This window comes from Archocentrus centrarchus, chromosome 1 (genome assembly GCF_007364275.1).
Source record: "Archocentrus centrarchus isolate MPI-CPG fArcCen1 chromosome 1, fArcCen1, whole genome shotgun sequence".
NCBI lineage: Eukaryota > Metazoa > Chordata > Actinopteri > Cichliformes > Cichlidae > Archocentrus > Archocentrus centrarchus.
In genome coordinates, this window is record NC_044346.1 from 22875194 (window position 1) to 22884576 (window position 9383).

Below are 9383 nucleotides of genomic sequence, written 5' to 3' on the forward strand. Positions count from 1 at the left end.
ATGCAACAATGGGGAGGATTTCTGCAAGAACAAAGCCTCAAAGGCCAAATGAGGCTCCTTTATTTGATGCTATCACAAAACATTTACCAGTGAAAGCTGAAAAGAAATGTGCACTTCTAATTTGTTTTTAGGGCCTCCTGGTGGCAGAGAGACCATAAAAAGGTGCTTAATTTGCTTTACGCCTTTGGGTTGGCTCTGCATGTTTAAGTATGTGTGGTTATGTGTTGGTTTCATGTGTCTTTTTATGTTTTGTTCTGTGTGTGTGTGCATTTCCTGTTACTCAAGAGTAATATTTGAGAAGACACTAGGATTGTTTGTGTTAAATTCTTATACACATGATTATCTCTAACCTTGCTGTTTCTCCCTGCAGCTGTTTGTGGCTTTTATAGCACATGATGGCAGAATGAGGCTAAACAAACTGGAACAGAAGCACAACATTGCTTTTTATAGACTTCTTTTTAATAAAACGATTTATCTGTTTGTGTTATTTTTTTTCTGGAAAATGTGACTAGTGATGGTGATATCGGTTAAATGTTATTAAGGCAGAAAAATCACTGCAGGGAAAATCCATAACTGGTCGAACAGCTGTTCCCGACATGTATGAAGAGGGGCCAGAGCATAACACCAGTAGCAGTCATCCATTCCTTGTGTCAGATGGGATTAGTCGGTAGTTTGAATCTGGGAGGATGAATGATCAATCTGAGACCTGTAGCCTTTGGGGAGTGGGGATGGTAGAGGAGAATGGGAGGTTTTGACTGAACAGAAGGAAGGCAGTAGACCAGCAACAGTCGGAAATGGATATTGCTGGTTGATGCATTTGATTATCTTACAGGCATTGCTGGGCTAGTCCTGTTAATTCTAGGCTCTGAGAGAAACTAAGCCATCCAACTGTTGGCTGCAACTTTCAATTGATTGAACAGACACTGAAGACGCATTCACTTTCTAAATTCAAACTCTCCACCAGAAAAATGAATAAGCACCCCCCTTCCCCCCCAAAATAAAATAAATAAATAAATAAATAAACTGACAAAACCTTTGTTATGATACCTCCATCCAGCTGCCACTGGCGACCTTCTGTTCAATGTTCTCCACATTTGGACAAACCTCAAGGTGTCGGTGTGCAATCCACCTGTTCACCTGCCCGTTGTCCAGCTGCTCATGTGCTCTGTGAAGATGTCACTGTGCGTTTGTGCGTGTGCATTCATCAGGATCATCCATATGTCTACTGTCCACTGAGTTCACATGTTATTTGAGCAGTTTATATGCCTTTCCCTATTTCATTATTCATTATTGAGGTGAGCATCTATAGCAGATCTGGGCTGACTCACTGTGACTTGGCGTGTGTATGTGTGTGTGTGTGTGTGTACCCCCACAGCATGACTCACTCACTGCTTTTAGACAGATGAGGACAGCGGTCTCATTGAGGGCAGCCCAGGTTTTATACAAGAAAAATAGCCACTTAGATTAGATTACGTGATACATTCCTCTCTCTCTCTCCTCCTTTTTTCTCTTTCACCTTCGCCGTCTCCCCACCTCTCTCTCTCTCTGTCTGTCTTTCCCCTTTTTAGTGACGCACACAGACACACAAACACACCCCCTAACTCAATCACCTACAAATTGAGCTATCTTCACACCCTCAGGCAGGTGTCTATGTACACCTTTGCCTGTTGGCACAAAACCACACACACACACACACACACACACACATTTAAACCCAACAAATACCTCATCATTTTGCCTTCTGATGATGGACTAAAAGCTCAGCATAATCTTTTTTTTCCAATGCAATCCAACACTCTTCTCTGTCTGCTGACTGGGCATTATAAACCTGATATCTCTGTCCATTTTGTTTTTACCCCTCTGTGTGGTTGTTAAGTGTCCATCCATGGTTCAGTTGTGGTGTTTTGCATATCAATTATGACCACTGAACAGATCGAACTAAGAACTAAGTCAAAAAGTAAAAAAAACAAAAAAACATCTGTAGTTTTTTTTAATTATTATTTTGAGAAGCAAGTTTTGCCTGAGATTCATTTTTCATATACCTGATTAAATATAATGATGTATATTAGAGTTTACATAATTTTCCTTGACTTCAACATTGAATAAATTCCATAACTTAGAATAAAAAGTATCATGTTTTGAAAAAATAATCAAGTGGTGAATTAAGCCATTGTTAAGCTTTCTGCGTATAAATAAAATTTGTCTTCAGAGGTTGTTCATGAGACTGTAAGGATGTTTGTGCCCCCTAAAATTTATTGTGACCATATATTTGTCTGCACAACCCCTGTACTAAAATTATGCCTGAGTCCTCCAAGGAGAAAGTAGCACAAGACCAGGATTATACTCACTTGTTTTTGTTATACTACTTTCTAGTTCACATGGAGACAGCTTGGAGGAAGCATGCTCAGTTGGTGCCCTTGTAGTCAAGTGGCTGCATGAAGAAATATGCACTCAAACACTCATGGACCCCTGCGTACTCACTGATACAGAAAGCATACTGCTGGTGTAATGTGAAGATCCACTCATCCTTGGTATCTGCAGCTGTCAGTGAGCATCTCCACATGGGAGTGTAATCCTTAAATCCTTGAATGCAATTGATATCATGGCCTTAACTGTTTGTTTTTTACAATCTGTACAAAAACTGCTCGGAAAAATGAGATGTTCATGTGCTGGGCTGTGGACAAAATCACTCAACCAATTTGCTGCACTGCATCAAGTGTCTTTGTTTGAATTTTCAGTGTGTAAATTTGTTCATAATGTACCAACTGCTGTATACAGTGCCCTCCATAATAATGTTTGGAACAAAGACAGAATTTTTGCGGTTTTGTCTCTGGACACCACCACGGTGGATTGTAAATCAAGAAATTAATGTGTGATTGATGCGCAGACTTTCAGCTTTAATTCAAGGGGTTCAACAAAAAATATGCATGAACTCTTTAAGAATAACAGCCATTTTTATACGCAGTCCCCCATTTTCAGAGGTTCAAAACTAACTGACTGGCAAGTTTCATGGCCAGGTGAGGCCTGTTCCTTTATTATTTCATAACAAATGAAGCAGGCATAATATCTGAAGTTGACTCACAGTGTTAAATTGATATTTTATAGATTTTCATTGTAATTTTAATGCAATTTTAAATATGAGGCGCAAAGATGTTAGTGCAAGTGAGGAGACCATCATTAGGCTGAAACCACATTATCTGTCTAACATAGTGGAGGCAGCATTATGGCATGGGCATGTGTGGAGGGCAGTGAAACCAGGTCACTGGTTTTTATTGATGATGTGACTGCTGATACAAACAGTGGCATGAACTGTGAAGTGTAAAGGGCTATACTCTCTGCTCAGATTCAGACAAATGCTGCAAAACTGATCAGACAACACTTCACAATGCAAATTGATAATGACCCAACGCATAGTGCAACAGCAACCCAAGAGTTTCTCAAAGCAAAGAAATGGGATGTCATTCAATGGCCAAGTCAGTCACTTAATCTTCTCCCAACAGAGCAGCTTTTCAGTTACTGAAGACAAAGCTGAAGGCAGAAAGACCCACAAACAAGCAGCAACCAAATGTGGCTGCAGTAAAGGTCTAGCAGAGCAACTCAAGGAAGGACACACACCATTTTGTGATGTCCATGGGTTTTTTGAGTTCATGCAGACATTGGCTACAAAGTATTTCCACCCAAGTATTAAAAAGGGTCTTTATATTTAAATTTATGTTAGTTAAGCCCATTATTTTTTAACCTCTGAAAATGGGAGGCTGTGTATGAAAATGGCTGTAATTATTAAACAGTTAAGGCAATTTTTTTGTCTCTACTTCATTCACTTATTGATCAAGGTGGGAATAATTAAACCATTACTTAAAAACTCATCATTTGACCCAGCTCCATCCATCCATTCACTTCCGCACATCCTGTTAAGGGTCGCGGGGGGGCTGGAGCCTATCCCAGCTGTCATAGGGCGAGAGGCAGGGTACACCCTGAACAGGTCGCCAGCCTGTTGCAGGGCCAACACAGAGGGACAGACAACCTTTCACACTCACATTCATGCTCTCATTCACACCTATGGGCAATTTAGATTAGCCAATTAACCTAACCCCAGTAAGTGCATGTCTTTGGAAAGTGGGAGGAAACCCACGCAAGCACGGGGAGAACATGCAAACTCCACACAGAGAGGGAGAGGCCTGGGCCAAGATGGAATCGAACCCAGGCCTTCCAGATGGTATTCTAACTGTGAGGCAGCAGTGCTAACCACTACGCCACCGTGCTGTCCATTTGACCCAGCTGTCTTAGCTAATTATAGGCCAATCTCCAACCTTCCTTTTATTCCTTTTATTTAGAGTAGTTGTAAAACAGCTAACTGATCATCTGCAGAGGAATAGTTCATTTGAAGAGTTTCAGTCAGGTTTCAGAATACATCACAGTACAGAAACAGCATTAGTGAAGGTTACAAATGATCTTCTTACAGTGGACTCATCTCTGTGCTGCATTCCATACTGCTGACCATAATATTTTATTACAGATATCAGAGCATGCCATAGGTATTAAAGGTAGTGCGCTGTAGTGGTTTGAATCTTATCTATGTAATAGATTCAAATTGGTTCATGTAAAACACACTAAGGTTAATTATGGAGTTCCACAGGGTTCTGTGCTAGGACCAATTCTGCGGACACTATACATGCTTCCCCTAGGTAGTATTATTAGAAAACATTGCAAACATTTTCATTGCTATGCAGATGATACCCAGCTTTATCTATCCATTAAACCAGATGACACACGCCAATTAGTTAAACTGCAGGAATATCTTAAAGACATAAAGGCCTGGATGACCTTACAATATAAAGCGCCTTGAGGCGACTTTTGTGATTTGGAGCTATATAAATAAAACTGAATTTAAATGAATTTACAATCCATTGTGGTGGTGTACAGTGGCAAAACAACAAAAATTGTGCCTTTGCCCCAAATATTATGGAGGGCACTGTAGCTCAGGAGGTAGAGTGGGAAGATTGGTGGTTTGATCCCTGGTACCCCCTTGGGCTTGGGGATGATAGTGAAGCCTGCAATGCAGCCATTGTAGTGTATGTGTTCTGTTTGTTAGAAAGCACTTCTGAATGTGGCTTGTAGTTAAAAAGTACTTTTACTACTTAGAGTAGCAACGATCTCTATCAGTGCACTGTCTAAAATATAGATCATGACACCATTTTAAAGCAACTATTTCAGCATTTTGTCATATTCAACTGTTTTTAGAGCCTGGAGTGATACCTAAGGTTGCTTAGCAAACTGCATCCACAGACTGTGTGGGTGCATGGCACAGATGCATATATCTGCTAATTAGTGCTAAATAACATACAAATAAATAATAAAATACTCGCCAAAAGTGAGTATATATAGGGCATAGACTTGTTAGTACATTAACCACATGACAAACCACAGTTTTTGATTAATTATGGTAGTAAAATTCTCCATAAACCACCAACACCACAAACAACGTGTAGAGGTCCAGTTCAGTAACCTGTATTAGCTGCAACCTGTTACTTAATGGGGCCATGCCCCTAATATTGCAGACCTTCAGCCATGATAAAATGTAAGTTCGGTTCAACTCAGTTTTATTTATATAGCACCAATTCACAACAACAGTTGCACTTTATATTGTAAGACAAAGATCCCACAACAGAGAGAAAACCCAACAATCACACAACCCCTCTATAAGTAATCACTTGGTGACAGTGGGAAGGAAAAATTCCCTTTTAGCAGAAAGAAACCTCTGGCAGAGCTTGGTTTGGGGAGGGGCAGTCATCCCCCGCTGCCTGTTGGGGGTGAGGCTAAAGAGAAGAAAGCAGAGAGAGACAGGACAAAAGGCAAAGAGAGAGAGCCAGACTTCAATTATTGCTAATGATTAAATACAGTAGTGGTGTATAAAAAAACAGTTATATACAGAACATAAAAACAAGTTGTGATGATGGGTGAAATTAACTATGGAGACCAAAACATTAATGTACCATTTTTTAGAGGAAATGCATTTCCTCTAAAAAAAATAGGTATTTAAACATAGGTGTCAGTCTAGCCTATCTGGCCATTAGAGGAGCTACATTTTTTGGCCCATCAGCACTAGTTTATATATTTTTAGCCCTGGAGGTTGCAGACTATTGTGTCTAACTCAGATACAGCAGTCTGCCTTCCTTCAAAGAGCCAAGAAAGAGTCAGGTTAACTGCCTGCTATCTTGAGCTTCATATTCAACAGACAAAAAAAGCCTAAAATGTCAAACTTTTGCTTCAGACTGTCATGTGAGCTGTGCGGTAAGCTAGGCTGGACCACAAAATGCAGGACTCTTGACACTGAACTGAACTTAAAAGGTGATTCATTTAGAAGAATGACAAAGAATACAGAATACAAATAAACTGGGCTGGACGGGTGCCAGAACTAAACAGAACTAAAGGGCAGGGCAACACAGCCAGGAAACATAGACGATAACACGACAAAGAACTGACACAGACTGAGGACTTAAAGGGGACATATCATGCAAAATCCACTTTTTTAGTCCTTAAATACATTTTTTTTTTTTTTTGGTGTACTTTGAGTGTCTAGGAGTGCAGAAAATTTTAAATTTATAAAATTTATTCTCATACATATCTTTATATTCTTTTTTGAGTCATATTTTTCTGTTTTCTGTTCTGTTCAGTTTTCTCTATTCCTATTACTTTTTCTTGTCTATTACATCACAGTATTTGCTGTGGAGCTCCTAAACAAGGTCATGGACTTCCAGCTAACCAATTTCGTGAATCCGCCATTTTTTTTCTCATAGCGATTTTGTAGTCCAAGTTCAGTCATGCCGAAATTACAAATAGACAGGTCAAAAATTTTGATTGTACAGTGTATTAACTCACACAATTCCTTAAATCACCCCCCAGCATCAGAGCGTCTTCGAAGTTCCTGGTTAAATTAAAAGTCCTGCTTGTTTCTCTGCCAGTAGCTAATCGTATTGCTGCTATTAAACTACAAAAATGGCCGAACGGGGTGGAGCGGAACGCTCTGTGACCTGGAGGGGGACGGGGTGTGAATGTCTCACTCACATTTAAAAAGACCACACCAAAACGAGCTGCGCCTCAGAACAGAGGTAAATGAGGGGTCTGTGGAGCTACAGTGACGAGGAATTCAGACCAAAGCATTGCAGTTGTACTTTATATAGAGCAAAAGTGAATGATTTAGATAAGAAAAGGAAGGATTTAAAAGCATGATATGTCCCCTTAAAATACAAACACAGGATAATGAGGGGATTGGGCACAGGTGGAGACACAGCTGGGAATAATTAAAAGGATGAGACCAGGAAGTAAACTAAATACAAAACAGACAAGGGACTTTGGGTCCGTTCACACTGCAGCCTGAAGTGACCCAAATCCGTTTTTTCTCGCCCTCATGCGACCTGTATCCGATCTTTTTGTGCCAGTCTGAACAACACAGATCGGATTTTTTCAAATGCGACCCAGGCCACTTGGATATGTGGTCCTAAATCCGATACGTATCCGATCTTTTCAAATGCAACCTAAGTGTGTACGGCCAGGTCGCATTTATCTGACCTGCACGTCATTGATACTCAACTAATGTCACTATTCTGCGTCCCGTTACGCGGACGTGTGTGTGACTTCCGCAAACATTGAGCGCGCTCGCTACATGTGACGTTTTCGCGTCCTCTACTGCGCATGCGGGACACTTTCAGGTTCATCTGCTGTTCACACACAGATCACATCCAAATCGCATATATTTGGAAATGTGAACGACCACGCAAAAAAAATCGGATTTCACGAAAAATCGGAATTGGGTCACTTTGGGCTGCAGTGTGAACGTAGCCTTAGACACAGAGGGACAGACACAGAGGGAAAGACACTAGAACACAGAGACGAAGGGGAGACAGGAACCAGGAAATCAATATGTAAATAACAATAACAGGACAAGAAACTATAATGAACAAAGAATCAAAACCAAATGCAAACAGGGAAACATAACAGAAGAAACTAAAGAAACTAGAAGAACCTAAAAGAACTAAACACAAAATTTCTGGGCACACGGCCCAGGACCATGACACAGACAACAGCAGAGAAATTTTAAGCTTTCTATTCAGAATTTCTTTCTTTCCTTCTTTATCGCAGATCGTTTATATTCAGAGGCCTTAGCTTGAATTAAATGTGTTTATTTTAACAACAGATGGATCTTTGTGTTGCAAAACAAAGAACTAGAAACAGCCATGTTAAGCTGTCGTTGCGTCATACCATTGACATAACCATATGTTTGATCCAAAGAGATGATGTGGATTGAAAATGTGCCAGGGCACATATCTGGGGAAGCTAATATCAACGTGTGTAATTACTGATAGCCCAACGATCGCCCTCTGCTTGGATAAACCTGATTAGCATCGACTAGGCTGTAAGCCTCCCTAATCCACCGTAAGGAGAGAGGGATGGACGCAGGAGGGGGGAAACGCAGAGCCAACAGGAGGCAGAGAGAGACAGGGTGGCACAGAGGGTGAGAGGAAAATAAAGATAAAGAAGTTGCAAGAGGATAAAAAGCAGAGAGGTAAAAGAGAGCGAGAGACGCAAGAGAAGGCAGAGGAATAGTCAGGGAAAAACAGGCGAAGCTGTACCGTATGTCAAAGTGGATCACTGCCTGGAGGAAAAACAGAGACAACAACACAGCAAACTGAACTCCCTCAAATCCTCTTTTATCTCCTTCCACTGTGGTTTTGACCTTTGACACTGCATCCAAGAGTGAAAGCACAGTTTCTTTTAAATCATGTTTCGTTTGCAAAATGTATTTTCTTTCATTTTCATTATATACTGCAGTTGTCTGTGGTAATGTTTATGAGTGTTGTATGCATAGACTGTAGATTAAAAATGAATGAAGCTATTGCAAAAGTGCCTCCACGCTGACTCCTGTGACTGCATAAAAAAAGTCCAGTTTGTAAGTTACAGATGTGTCTTTGATGGCATCTGTGACCTTATTTAGTTTCAAATCTTACTGAATACATTATGAGGTTAATTTTGTAAATTTTGAAGCAGTCAGGTTTTCAGTCAGCGAGTGGCAGTGTCGCTTGTTTTCACAGTCAGATTCACCCTGCGCTCTTGGCATCTAGTTTCAAAAAAGCTAAAATGATGGCTATGTCCATCCTTTATATACAGACTGTGATTGTGCAGTGCATGGTGCTGATGTATCTTTCCCTAAACAAGAAGAAATTCATCTTGGACATAGCTGATTCTTCTGATGATTGGTTTTATGTTGCGTATTTTGCTTAATAGATAAGTTAATGCTTTTATTTATCTGCCAAGGTGAGAGCTAAGTTGGGTGGCAAATGATTAACATTATTTGTTTGTCTATCAGCAAGATTACACAAAAAACT